Raw genomic sequence first — 15,493 nt, 5'->3', positions numbered from 1 at the left:
CGTGTTAATTCGTCGATACCGGCGGTGATTAAATTGGATCGAATGGATTAACATTTCAATTAATATTGAAGTGCATAAAATATTTGCGCAAGATTAACCTGCTAAACCGGATGATTTCTCGACCATGAATACAATATAAGCGCAAATAAAAGAGAATAACGACTCGATTCAGTCGATATATCTCGCGATGAATGCAATTATAATTTCATACACTTTACTACGTGAGATAGAAATGTAGGTGCACAAAATGCCCTAAGCCAATAACGAAGAACATTACAAACAAAATATCCAGAACGGTAGACAAAGATTACATTAAATGCCAGTAAAATTTGCAGCAACGAACAGAAATAACAAAATTGTTTATACAGTAGACAAAGATTACATTAAATATGTTCCAGTAAAATTTGCAGCAACGAACAGAAATAACAGAATTGTTTATACACTCTTAAAGTACTTGAATTAGATTGTAATTCAGTTATATTCATTAAATTAAATTACAATGTAATTCGTAATTGCAATTGGAGTACAATCATAAAATACATTGTAATTAAATTATTATTTATTTACGTCCACCGATTTTGACGAGATTTTCAGAACATGTTTAATTTGCACAGATCCACAAAACGTATTTTTTTTAAATCTTCGATACAGGCCCACATGAAAAGTTGTAAAATTTTAGCATTTTTTTCTACAATTCCGATTAATTGCAATTTTTGAAAAAATTTCTTTTCACATCCTGTAGTAAACTAATTGCTCTAGCTTCCCAAAAAAAAGTTCAAATCGTATAGTACGATATCAAAAGAGTTATGGTCTTTTTTAGAGCGTCCGAATATTAATTCGAGTAACTGTATATTATATGAAAGAAAAACATAAAAAGTATATCGCACTTCTTCAAATATCTGGGCTGTAATTTGGAGAGCTGTATTTTAATTATATTGTATTCCAATTATATCGTATCTCAATTATATTGTATTTCAATAACACGTCCGATTAAAATACTTAGCAATTGGATTGATTGAAATACGATGTAATTCAATTGCGTGATTGAATTACGATTTAATTGAAGTAGCACAACTCTGCAACACCCACAGAATAAAGAAAAATGCTCGCGCCCCAACAGTAAAACGTGGTAGAAATTAATTCATTTCAGGTTAACCAAGAGTCTTTTAGTCGACGGACGAAGAGTAGCTAAACAGAGTGTATCTCGCGAAGTAACCGACGGAAGTCGTAATTTTCATAAAGATCCTCTGTCTAATAATTACCGTGCGCGTACATTCGCCAATTAAGCCCTCGGCAAAACGTATCACTCTAAGCGGATAAATGAGTTTTTACGAGCACGCTGTGTACGATGCTCTTCTCTCCCCGTATCCCGTGGAATCCTCCTCCCTGTTTCCCCGAGCTACAGACGAGATGCGTGGGCGTTCGCTGTTCTCCCGTGTAAAAAAGACGCGGCTTCGTAGCAACGCGACTATGAGCGTCGTTCCGCAAATTTAGAACCGGCAGATATCGAGGCAAATTGGAGGAACGGTAAATAAGATGCCGCGAGGATAAGAAGAACGTACCGTAAATATTCTGTTTCCGTTGGGAACTGGGGGAGGATCCAGAATAAAGCGGAGCTGGTTCTCGATCGCGACGATCCACGGGAGAATGGAAAACGATTCTCCGGGAAACATGAGACGTGGAAAATCGGGGATCGAAACAATAGGGGCTGCAATAGAGGCTCGGATTTCTGCGAAACTGCAAAGTCGACTATATCTTATTCGGAATGAAGATGGCAACCGCTAGAGTTCATTGGTATGCGATGCCTCTTCAAATTAATAAGATCAGATTCCCATTTTATACATTTTACGTAATTTTATGATCATCTAGTCGATTCATAATTCTTGTCACGAATCTTGGTGCACGGTAGTGCACCAGCCAAGTTCTCGCACTACCTTCTTTTACACGAAACAACTTAGCCGTGTTTTAGAGGCTTATAACTCGGCACTGGAGGCAGATGGAGAGATGTAATTTCGTACACTCGTTAAATGGTATCATGTCTCAATATTGACAAAACATTAATCTTCCAACATTAGTAGGTTCCGAGATATAGGACCTCAAAAATCGCTAAATTTGTCACTGACTGACTGACGGATCATCAAAACCTTTTGGGTACTTCCCATTGACCTACAAGCTTGAAATTTCGTACATAGGTCCACCATAACAAACGCTCAAAGGAATAATGATCAAAGTTTGACATTTTACACCTTAAAGGGGTTGTATTGAAAAAAAAACATTACGAAATAGGTACGTAGGATAGAACATAGCAGCATAACATACATAAGTACACGTTTTATTAGCTTCGAAGTCGCAACAATTACTGATGAAAGAAACAATCGCTCTAACGTAAACAAAAGAAATGTTAATCTTCGATACATTGAATTTGAATTTCGTCTTGCAGATTAGAAAAGGATTTTTTTTCTTTGATACCTACTTGATAATTGATAAAATTGCAATAAAAATTGATGAAATCCCAACAAAAACATCCTGTAAACAGGAGCCAAATTCCCATGACCGTAAAAAGCTGCGAGATCAAACAAAATACGGCCGAGTTCGTTAGCTTAGAAATACCTGTTGCAATACTGAAAAAGGCGTTCGTAAAAATTAGTTTAAAAAAAGGCTATTTAATTTTGAAAGCGTTACATGGAGGGCTAAATTATTCAAACTTGGCCGTTACTTTTCAAACCAGTGGCCATAAAAGGTGTTAGGTAGCGGCCAAGTTTGAATAATTCAGCCCTCCATGTAACTCTTTAAAAATTGAATAGCGTTCTTTCAAACTAATCTTTACAAACGCTTTTTTCGGTTTTGCAAGAGGTATTTCTAAGCTAACGAACTCGGCCGTATTTTGTTTGATCTCACAACTTGTTACGGCTGTTACGTATGCAGACGCTACCGTTTGTGACTCTTGACCCTTCCGGAGATATGTGTCGAAACAAAGGGCCTATTTAAGAACAAACGGCTCACTCAAAATCGGATCATAGAGGGGCTTCTTGCAAGCGATATAACTTCTAAGAATTAATTTCTAATCAGAAGTAGCACGTGGCCCCCACCATCGCTAGGTCCGATTTTGGGTACTACAGGATGTCCCAAAACTCGTGAAAATCCCGAAAGGGGGTGGTTCCTGAGACCATTCTAAGAGACATTTTCCTTTGCACCAAAGTCAACTGCGACTTTGTTTAGGAGTTATTAACGAAAAACACGGACCAATCAGAGCGCGCCCTGGCCCGGCGCGCCAAGCCGCGCCGGTAAGCGAGTGTCGCGGTACGCCGTGACATCGCATCGTGACGGCGCGGCGGCCCAGGGCGCGCTCTGATTGGTCCGTGTTTTTCGTTAATAACTCCTAAACAAAGTCGCAGTTGACTTTGGTGCAAAGGAAAATGTCTCTTAGAATGGTCTCAGGAACCACCCACTTTCGGGATTTTCACGAGTTTTGGGACACCCTGTATATAAGGGCATGGATCCCTCCTATTAGTTGGGTTGATTCAAGTGAACACGCGCAGTACGTATCGTTCCACGTCGAAAGTCATGTCAAGCAAGATCGGGTGTGCTAAAGTCTTTGTCGAGCACTCTGTGGTAGATCGCCCCCGCATTTCTCGGTGCGTGAAAACTGAGAGCGTTTAGTCCGCGAGTCCGCGACACTTTACACTGAACATTTGTATCCTCAATTACCATCAACAATATATTACTTGTATTAATCTATTCGAAGTTCATTTCCATTAGGCATATTCCTTTTCGATCTTCCAGTAGCTAGTATTCTATGACGATACACCTTTGCCGCTCGAGGTGTATCTATTTCAATCAATAAGTTACGAGACAGCGGAACCACGACCTTATCCTTTATAGTGGCGACCCGGTGGTGAGATAGACATCGGCTAGTCCACTCCCTTGTTCCCTCGAGGCGACCCGGTGGTGAAATAGACATCGGCTAGTCCTCGTGTACCCCTACAGTGGCGACCCGGTGGTGAAATAGACATCGGCTAGTCCACTTTTCCATATTCCACACACGAGGCGACCCGGTGGTGAGATAGACACCGGCTAGTCCTACGTGTACCTTTATAGTGGCGACCCGGTGGTGAGATAGACACCGGCTAGTCCACTCCCTTGTTCCACACGAGGCGACCCAGTGGTGAAATAGACATTGGCTAGTCCTACGTGTACCCTTCCTACCTAGACCGAAAATATCTCTAAATCCTAACTCCCCTCGGTTCCCGCATCGCTGCCTGAACCTTGGCTCGTAACACGGCCATAGGAACTTGGCTGCTGTTTATAGGATGTTTTTGTTGGGATAAAATTTTGCCGAAAGAAAAGTGGCAGCCAGACAAAATAGTAAAATTAATCGACGAAGCTGTCAGAGGTTTTAATAAATGATCGAATATATTGGGAAGAAGATAGTCAGACGGAGCCGCGGAATTAGCAACATTCCAATCAATCAATTACGTTCCTTAAGGTCGCGGCCGCAGTCGCCCGTTCGGATTATTGGGTTTTCAATTTTAGCCCGCGGAAAAAGCTTGCTCGGTGTGCACACGGTTCCCGGGGCCAACGACGGAGAGAAAGAGAGGGTGAGGAGAAAGAAAAAAAAAAATGAAGCACAGAGCCATCGATCAATGGGAACGACGGGAACGTTGGACCCTGCTTCCTTTCCCGATAATTAAGTCCGCGTTACCTGTAATTATGCGCGCAACGAATACCGACGCCGGATTACATCGGCCCGCGAGAATTACTTTGCATTACACGTGAACGGAACCGGTGCACGCGCGGCCGCACGAGGCCAGATATACCCAGCGTGCATAAGTCACCATTAATTACAGTGCTATTGGCGTGATTTATCGTGTGCTTGGTTAGTCGGAATTACGATTACGCGTGTTTGCCCGGGCCGAGTGCTTCGGGCCTGTCCTGGAACGGGTTAACGTCCGGCTTATGGCGACTGTACTCCCCAAATTATACTACTTTCGTTTGTCACTGTCAGATTGAATCAATGAGCATCTCTGGTAAGACGATTTTTGAAAAATTTCTCAACGGGACATAAGTCATAGCTTTTTTTTTACGGAAGTGGTCAAGAAAATGCGTTTATGCACACCCCTGAAGTCGGTTTCCCCACTAAAAATCAATCCTATCCCGGGACGGCTGATAAGACGCCCTTTTACTATTTTTGTCACGATCAAGCTGAGCCATGTGGTCCCGTTTTCCATATTTCTCGCATGGTTCAATGATCGGGTCGGATCCACGCCTGTTCTTTGCGCTTAACATTAGTCATAGCTCGACTACTTTATTTCCCCTTGTGGTGTGGTCTACCTGATTGTTGACTTGAACTACTAGCTTTCTATTTACAGTGGCGCAAAAGTGTTCGTACGGCCTTTAAAACAGAATAACCTTTTTGTAATTGTACCAAACGACCTGATGTTTTGTAAGCAATAAGAAGCATTGGTTTACTAAATGATGTGCAAAAAAGATTTTTATTTGGGCCCTTAATGAAAATTTACAATATTCGTTTTGTAGATCTATGTTAGTTATACACATGCTGAAAATTTCATCGAAATCGGTTGACGCAGAGAAAAACGACACGCCTCGAAAGATGGACGATTCTGTGTGTTTTGTGAAAAACTACGAGTTTCACCATTTTTGACCGCTCGTATCTTGTGTGTATCTCAATCGATTGCGATGAAACTTTCAGCATGTGTGTAACTAACATATATCTGCAAAACATATATTTTAAATTTTCATTGAGGGCCCAAATAAAAAAGTTTTAAAAAATGCCTTTTTTCTTTTTGCATGTAACCTTGTAAATTATAATTTTTGGAAAATCATTTTTTGCACATAATTTAGTAAACCAATGCTTCCGATTGCTTAATAACATCAGGTCGTCTGGTACAATTATCAAAAAGTTATTCTGTTTTAAACCACTGTGGCTTCGATCCCACTTTGTGAATATTCAAGCTCGCGTAACTTCGTTTAAAAACATCGCGGAGCAGTCTATCTATACTCGTTTGAAAGGTCAAAGTATCTACTTACGCCTCCACGCATTTATTTTTACTCCACTACATTTTCCACATCTGGAAGTAAGCGGAAAACTGAAGACGATTGACAGCAACAAAGTCGCTGTACGATTTTTATTTTATCCAACCCTGGAGCAGACCTTGAGGATCTTTCAGAAATTCTCCAAACCCTCCGAACTTCTGCATATCAATTTCGCCAATTATCGTGATTGGCGGCATCTAATACTGTATCATTAAACAGGGTCGCAAGTACTCTTGGAACAACAAAGAATGGTCCCCCGATTGAAATTCTACCCGGTCTCGGTTCGGGAACGGGCCATTCTACTTGCGTTTCGCCGCACATCGAGTTACACTACTCGAATTACCCTCCGTGGCCGGATTGGCCGTCGTCTAACGGGTCCGCTTTTAGAATCCGGTTCTCAACGTCGTTACGTGCGTTGTCCGATCTATTCCGGAACATTCTACTTCGTCAGCGCGTGCATACGAGCGGACGCGCGAGCAACGCTCTATATATACACGTCCGGCCTATTACGAACTGTTCTACTGTCGGCGCAACCTCGTCCCAGCATATTCTATTTTCGCCGGGTCTCTCTGTGCAATCGGTCTGCGCTTCATTTTATTCTATTTCGGATCCCGGGCTGCATCGATTCGCAGCCGCGTCCAATCCACTGCCCTGCTAAACACGTCCGTGTGGACATTAACCCTTTGCCCTAATGTCTCGTATCCTAAACGTCAAGAGCTTCCGGTGACAAATCTTGACTTGACAAATCTGTGACATATGCACGAATGTTTCACACACGAAATTGAAAAAGACACTACTTGCTAAGACTACTGTTTTACCTCCTGTAATCTAGTCTTTTTAATCGTTGTCTTGAACTACCAGCTTTCTACTGCTCTTTTAATATTGTTGGGTTAATGGCTGACTTAAACTACTGTGTCCGAGTGTCCGACTTCGATTTCGATAATTTTTTGTGAGACGATGGTATATGCATCCCTAATGATGTCTGCAAAATATTAAGCGTAGCTACTGAATAGTTTTAAAGATATAAACAATTAAACTTTCATACCTTGTTGATAACATGATTTGCAGCTCAAGTTTTCGAAGTTCAATGGTTTATATCTTTAAAACTATTGAGTAACTACACCTAATATTTTGCAGACATCATTAAGGATCCATGCACCATCGTCTCGCAAAAGATTATCAAAATCGAAGTCGGACACTTGGGGTCCTTCCCCATTATACATTATGTTCCATTCGGTGAACACAGATGAGTTGACAGTTCGGTCAAGTGTTTCATTCGTTGTGGTAAACTTAGATGAGTTGGCAGACAGTCTGGTGTTTGACTCATTGTTTGCAAGAGAAATATAAGAGTTGACCGTCTTCTTGATCAAATGTTTTATTCATTGTTGCAATTTTAAACGAGCTGGCGCATTTGATCGAATGTTTTATTCATTGTTACAATCTTAGACGAGGTGGCAGTCTATTTGATTAAATGTTTCATTCATCGTGTAAGTCTTCATTTAATAATGAACATTATAACACAGAGAATAAGTACTTGAAGATATACAAAGAGGATAAATAAACTAGCACAGAATAGAGACAAATGAAAAAAAAAAAACGTGATTGGTGGTTGACAACGTGTCATCGCCATGACGTTTATTAAAACGTCCTTCCCTTGTAAGTTCATTGAATAAAGGAGATAGGTGCACAAAGATTCGAAGAGATCCAGCCACGAAAAGCGATATCAGATAGACAAAGACAAATTTTCCAGAAGGGAAGGAGGAGGTTCGCAGAAAGAAGATTGCAGGAAGAATATTTTAATATTCCGTTCGAGCTGGACGCCAGTTTCGTTCGCTTTTGGGGATCTGCTAGAACTGCATCGGTTGTCAGGATGCATCGGCGGAGGAACAAGTTATTCCGACCTCGGTGCTCTAAGCCGGACAAATTTATCGCCGCTCGGAATTTGCTTCGCTTCCGCCGGAAAACGTTGTGCACGAGATCGATTTTTCTTTTCGAGGGCTGCCGCGAGAGTCTCTAAAGAGAGAGCGATGGAGTGTGTGCGTGTCCGAGGGGAAGGGGAAGAGAGAGAGAGAGTACACGTCGGTGTACCTTGCGATAATTGCCCGAGTATTATATGTATAGCCGGTGGCGCGCGCGAGAGAGCCAGACCATAAGTCATCGTTAATTACGACGTTATTGTCCGACGTGATTTATCGCGCGCTTCGCCGTGCTTGCGGCCGTTGCACGCCGCCTGTTATCGTCTACGCCGGTTCTATATTTCTTTCGGCATGATTTAGACGTCGATGGAAATCGATCCCCCGACCAGCTCGATCTGTATCGCTTTGCCAACGCGCCCTTGTCGATCGATCCCCATAAAGGTGAGCGCATACTAGATGGTCGCGGGAAGGCCGCGGGAAGGCCAAAGCCGCCGATGGACGCCCAAAGCCGCCGATGGACGTCCACGCGGGAAGAAATCTCTAGCGGGCCGACGGCTCCACAGCAGGGAGCAGGGCTCCCTGAAAGAAAGGTCCCTTTCCCTAAAAGAGGTGGGGAGCCCACGGAGACCTTTTTTTCTGCCACGCACAGCAGGTAGCCCTGCTCCCTTGCCGCATGGACGTCCATCGGCGGCTTTGGGCGTCCATCGGCGGCTTTGGCCTTCCCGCGGCCTTCCCGCGGCCTTCCTGCGGCCTTCCCGCGACCATCTAGTATGCGCTCACCTTTAAGCGGCGATTTCGCACGGCCACCCTTTGCCCTGCGATTCCATTGCAACCGCGGTCGTTAGAACTTGCTGCAATCGTTCAGAAACTCTTAAAAGGACCACAAAGCGAAAATTCAATTTTCACTGTGGCAGGCAGGGGTTAAATGCAAGTTCAAGTCATCCCTTAATAACTCTTCTACGTGGGAAACAACATGTATTCTTAGATTTTTAAAATTAAATAAATTAATTCGAAGCAAGCTTTGAAGATTGTCTGGCAAACAGTGATTCAGCACACAAACAGAACTTGCATTTCCCTGCGAACGCGCAGTCGCACGCATCAATTCACAGATTCTATAATTCACGGACTCAAAGAAGAACGCCCGCAGTCTATCAGGAGGCTCCATATCATTTCAAAGAGAATGAACGCCAGCTCCGAACTGAATTTAACATCCCCCAAGCTTTAGAAATGTATGCATCCATAGTCCGCCGGGAAAAAAAACTTCTTACACACGATGCGCCAGAGGTAGACAAAGAAATACAGATCCCGTGCAGCTCCCTCGGAAGAAGAAGGCAAAGAAACGACCGGCGAAACGCAGGAAAACGAAAGAGAATAAACGTTGGTGTTCGTGCATGCGAGTGCACCGGCGCTATGCAAACCGAGGGATGCAGCTCGGTTGCACGCGTCTTCGATGTTCCCGCGTTCTGGCCGGCGGCCAAACGACTCTGCAAACGATAGATCATAATCGATGCTGTTTTACGATGAAAACCGTGCAAAGACGATTCCGTGGGGCTCGTAAATCTCTGATCCGAATTAATGTCCCTGCATCGATGCGCCTCCCGAGTATGGCACTTAAATCAAACTTAAGCAAATATTCTGTTCGTTAACAGGGAAGCCTAAACACCCTGCAGAACTTTTTCCACAATTCATACAGGGTGAGTCACCCACCGTGCCACCTCAAATATCTTTGTTGTTTTTAAAGATAAAGAAGTCAAACGTCTGAAGGAGACAAAGTTGAATGGTAAAATCGAGAATGGTCATACGATACCAAAAGAATTTTTGTTTCTATGTAATTTTTTTGGAGATAAGAAGGTCACCTTCGTTTTTTTTTTTAAATGGAATGAGGTATTTTTTAATACATCAATCGATGCAGCTGGACATTCGTTATAAAAAGGTACTAACCTATGTACAGTAAGGAGCACAACTGATTCCACACAATTTAAATCAGAACAACTTATTTATGAATGGACCAAACGACTTCAATTTTTCTGTAAGGCTAGAAGAATTAGTTTAGTAAATGATGTGTAAAAAATATGTTGAAAAAATTGATTTTTACAACTTTTTTAGCTGAGCCAGTAACGAAAATTCAAAAGATGTGCCTGGTCAACTGGTATAAATGATATACGCTTCGAAAATTTTATTGAAATTGGTTTGCGAGTTATAAACGATCAAAAGTGGTAAAAACTGCGATTTTTTAAGATACTCGTAAACCAAATAACCAATTTCAATGAAATTTTCAGTGCGTACATAATTCATACCAGTTGACAAAACACATTTTTTAAATTTTGGTTATTGGGCCAACTAAAAAAGTTGTGAAAATCAATTTTTAGTATTGTTTTACACAATTCCGACCAAATGCATTTTTTCAACTTATTTATTAGACGTCATTTACTAAACTAATTCTTCTAGCCTTACAGAGAAATTGAAGTCGTTTGGTCCATTCATATAAAAGTTATTCTGATTTAAAGAGTGTGGAATCAGTTATGCTCCTTACTGTATGTCGAAAAGTTAGTAGTTCAGAAGATGTTTCAATTTAAATAATTCTAAATCACCATTACTGTCGTACTAAGGCATTATCGTTTATTTACTAGTGTAACGTCATAGTACGACACACACACACACAGTACATAATGGTGTTTTAGAATTATTTAAATTGAAATATCTCCGGAACTACTAACTTTTCGACATACATAGATACCTTTTTAAAACGAATGTATAACTGCATCGATTAAAACATACCTCATTCCATTAAAAAAAATGAAGGTGATCTTCATATCTCTAAAAAGAAGTTACATAAAAACAAAAATGCTTTTGGTATCGTATGAGCCCCATTTTATCATTCAACTTCGTCCTTCAGACATTTGACGCATCTCTAAAAACAACAAAGATATTTGAGGTGGCAACGTCAGTTGACTCACCCTGTATAAATCACTTACAACTGAAACAACATTCCTCTTCGTTACATCAACATGGAAGTCTGAACAGCCAGCAGACATTCTTCCACGTTCCGTAATCGTCTCAATTTGCCAGATAAAATTTCTCAGACAAAGTGAAGCAGAATATCGTCGCGACATAAAAATCGATAAATAAATACGCAGAATGATCGAAGCGAAGTCGAAAGAAATTCTCGATCCCGTTTTAATATTCCAGCCATTTGCAAGCGATATTTCCGCGCGGATCGTTGATTACAGGCTTTTGTCGGCTCGGCGTTTTCCTCGGTGCATTGTTTCGCGGGTCGATGCAGAGGCTCGTGCTCACGCACAGCCGTTCTTCGTGCATCGTAATTTTCCTGTAGCCCCTTCGGATGCGTGCGTGTCGAGCGTGCGTCCCGCGGGACGATCGTAATGCAAATTCCAATTTAATCTCGCATAATGGCTACCGAGACGTTCTCCGGCACTCTAGCTCGCGCGCACGCGCTCTCTCTCTCTCTCTCTCTCTCTCTCTCTCGTTGCTATTTTCAACGTGGCTCCTCGTGTACGAAAGCTCTCCTCGTGTCTGAGGGATGAAGAATTTCCGGCGGTTGCAAAATTGTTCGCAGCTTCCGGACCCGGGAGAAGCTCCAGGGGGCGTCGGTCGCATCGAATGTCATACATACGTCATACGCGACCGAGGACATTAATTTTAGCCTGTTATGCACTCCTACGAGAGATCATTAACTGCGGAATATTGCCAGTCTTGCCACGAAATGGAACGGAAGTCGCGGCTGCTCTTTACTTTACCGGATTTAAAATTTGTGCCTTTCTCCTATAAACTATGATGTATTATATTTGGTATATAATCCAGTAGATTTGTATCCGGGGCGGCTGCGGATCGAAGTTTCGATCCTGTAGGATCAATGGCTCAGAAGTTATGCTTGCTTAAAGTTGAGCAATCTGCAGTATTTTTGGCAGGTAAGGGCGCCGCCATATTGGTAGTGCTGGTCGCAAGCCGCTTACTGAGTTGGTTGTGATTAGGTCAGGGGGGGGGGCAGGAACCGACGGTTCTTCTCGGTAAGCGGTTGTCACTACAAACCAGAGATGGGCAAAAATGTATCTAAAATTTTCAAATAAAAGATAAATGAAAGTTATCTTTTATTTGTAGTTATTTTCCTGAAATACATATTCGACACAGTGTATCTGTAAGATACTCTCCAAAAAATTTCATTTGACATCTGTAGGTTATCTGAGCTCGAAGTAACTGCGTATGCGTATTCAACGCCTCTAGCGGCGAGAAGTTATTCAAGAGGCACTATCCGTAAGATACAGCGTGAGAATTTTCAGTGTATCTTTCACAGTTATTTGAGAGTCGAAGCAGCGCCACCGTGTATCTTGCGGTTGTATCCGTCAGATTTTGGCTATTGGAAATGTATCTGTGAGATTTCAATGGGACGATTTCATCTTAACCTTCAGATGTATTTGAAGCTCGACGTAGCAAGATACTTTATTCAATTTTTTTATTCGTGACGAGTATTTCTCAGAGATGAAATCACATGTATCTTTAATCGTAATTTGTATTTGATTTCAAATACATCTTGATGCGACGTTGCCAAATCGTAACACTAAATGTACAAATGATCGGTTTAAAAACTGTGGAGCTCATAGAACAAGGGGAGCTTGTAGGCTCCTAAAATTTCTTATTTTTGAAGGTTAAACGTTACCACGGTTATGTACGAAATATTGTAAAAGTTGTGAAGTATTGTCAATATTTAATTTTGTACCTCACACCATATAGATGCATTTAACTAAATACATACAAGTCATAAGTAAGGGAAGGAATTGGTAAAAGAAAGAAATAATATGTTATTAATAAAGTAATTCAGTTTATATTTGTCAGTAATTTTTAAAACAATTTTTGCTCGTTAAATAACACGATAATTGTAGATTCTATTATAATTTTTGCAGGGTGTATAAATTATCTCTATTTATTTTTATTAATAATTTTTATTCGTTTGAATACATAAATTTTACATTTGTGCATAAATTTATACAATTTATACTAAATTATTAATAATTTAATAAATAACGCAAGGAGTTGTTAAAAGAAAGGAATAATATGTTATTAATGATATGTTTTTATTATAATTTGTGCAGGGTGTATAAATCATTTCTACTTATTTGTGTTAATAATTTGAAACTGTTTTGTTTTTTTCCATGGTCCTCCGCTAATGTAAGTCACATCTGTATGGAAATACTATTTTCTTTCTGATGAACTGATGTTTTGGATATCTTCGCTGCATCTAAAAATTAGAATTTCTTGGTGAAAAGCATTGTCCAATAAACGGGAAGATTTTTAGCATGAATATATTAGGTTGGAGGGAAAGCTATGTCGTATTTTAAATAAACAGGTAATTTTGCTTGTAAATCAAAACACATGTTAACTAGCGAGTCATGGGAAAACAGGAATTGACAGGTTATCTGAGAAATGACAACATATTGTAACAAATAATGAAAATTATATAATTGAATAATATTAAACATGTATTTTTATAAATTGAATCAAATGTTTTCTTTAACGCTAAACCTACCGAGCCTCAAAAGTAACTGGTACACACATGTTCCCTTATAAAAATGATAAGATTGATTTTATTTAGACTTTGTATGGCTCCTATTGTAAAATGTGCACTACTACAGATATCTATACAATTGTTTCTTATGAAATCAGTATTATTAACTTTCTAATTGTAAAATAAAAAATCTGGAACTGGTCATCTTGACCGCTGTTGGTAGGATTAGTGTTAAAGTTAAAATACGCTAGAATTTTCTCTCCAACCTAATAATATTTTTTAATTTTCCTTTTGTCAGTAATGTTTCAATGTCTGAGAAAATAAATATAAAATAAAAACTTACCTGAAATGACAGTGACAAGTTTCACCAACACAATACCAAGTCATCGGAAATCAGGAATTGACAGGTTAACTGAAAATGTCAACATATTGTTACAAATAATGGAAATTATATATCATATCAATAAAATAAAAACTTACCTGTGACAGTGACAAATTTCACCAACACAATCGCGTGACAGGTGGCTGAAGTTACCGAATCACTTACACACGCTTTTTATTAATTGGAATACTCTATTACAAACACGTGCACAAGCATGTGCTAAACTAACTTCACTACACGTAAACTGACGTAAACCCACGGCGATGCAACGCGACGGGCGCTCACCTGTCGCGTAAGCTTATTTGTACGGTCCCCGATATATACATAAATTAATATATTGTTATAAATATATATATATAAATATATATATATATATATAAGTATGTACAAAATAAAAAAATATAAATATTTATATATATTTTTTTAATAAAAATTTATTTGTTTAAACAATTGCTTAAATAATAAACAGTTATTTGTTTAAACATCTGTTTAAATAATAAAATGTATTTGTTTAAACAATCGTCCAAATAATGAAAATCTATTTGTTTAAACATGTGTTTAAATAATAAAAATTTGTTTGATCAAACAATCGTTTAAATAATACAAATGTACTTGTTTAAACAATCGTCCAAATAATGAAACTCTATTTGTTTAAACATGTGTTTAAATAATAAAAATTTGTTTGATTAAACAATCGTTTAAATAATACAAATGTACTTGTTTAAACAATCGTCCAAATAATGAAACTCTATTTGTTTAAACATGTGTTTAAATAATAAAAATTGTTTGTTTAACCAATCGTTTAAATAATACAAATGTATTTGTTTAAACAATTGTTATAGTCCTTATTAGAGTATCCGAATATGGAATAATAATGAAAGTCACTGTAAATGTAAATACGTTCCTCGTATTACATTACATATGTATTACGACGTGGCAACGTCGCATCAAGATCTCAGTGTATTTGAAATCAAATAAAGATATCAAATAAAGATACATGTGATTTTCATCTCTTCCAGTTACTCGTCACAAATACAAGCGTCAAATAAATCGTCTGGCTAAATCCAGCTTCAAATAACGAATACAAGATGACGGATAAATCTCGCGCGACATCTGGGGATTCAAATAATCCATATGATTACGAATCTATTTCTTCAAATAAAATCTGACGGATAACTCTGCAAGCAAGTTAACGACAGATACAACCGTAAGATACATCGTGGCGCTGTATTCGACTCTCAAATACAAGTCGAAGATAACCAGAAAATCGTCGGAGAGACAGATGAATAAACTCTCCAAACCGCAGCGCTCGACAGATGAAGTTACAGATACATTGTGGCGCTGCAATCGACTTCGAATACAAGGCGAAAGATACAGGTTATTTGTATCTAGAACGTATTTGAATAATTTTGTATTTAGATACTGCCCATCTCTGCTACAAACCAATATGGCGGCGCCCTTACCTGTCAAAAACACTGCAGACTGCTCAACTTTAAGCAAGCATAACTCCTGAACCATTGATCCTACATGATCGAAACTTCGATCTGCAGCCGCCCCGGGTACAAATCTAATAGACTACATTCCAAATATATTATAATTTATAGGAGACAGGCACGAATT

At 39.5% G+C, this 15,493-nt stretch overlaps 1 protein-coding gene and 1 long non-coding RNA gene across 3 annotated transcripts in view; one reads left to right on the top strand and one right to left on the bottom strand.

Moving 5' to 3' along the window:
- Cpx (synaptic transmission protein complexin) overlaps nt 1-15,493 on the top strand; it is a 420,394-nt gene that overhangs the window by 263,772 nt on the left and 141,129 nt on the right. The gene's annotated exons all lie outside the window — the stretch shown is intronic.
- LOC143216643 (uncharacterized) lies at nt 13,042-14,192 on the bottom strand. Its single transcript, XR_013010597.1, has 3 exons — nt 13,972-14,192; nt 13,835-13,903; nt 13,042-13,224 (listed from the first exon to the last, which is right to left on the bottom strand). It is a non-coding gene; the product is annotated as an uncharacterized LOC143216643 (long non-coding RNA).

Source organism: Lasioglossum baleicum, chromosome 15 (genome assembly GCF_051020765.1).
Source record: "Lasioglossum baleicum chromosome 15, iyLasBale1, whole genome shotgun sequence".
Taxonomy (NCBI): domain Eukaryota; kingdom Metazoa; phylum Arthropoda; class Insecta; order Hymenoptera; family Halictidae; genus Lasioglossum; species Lasioglossum baleicum.
This window is presented reverse-complemented; position numbering and strand designations above follow the sequence as displayed.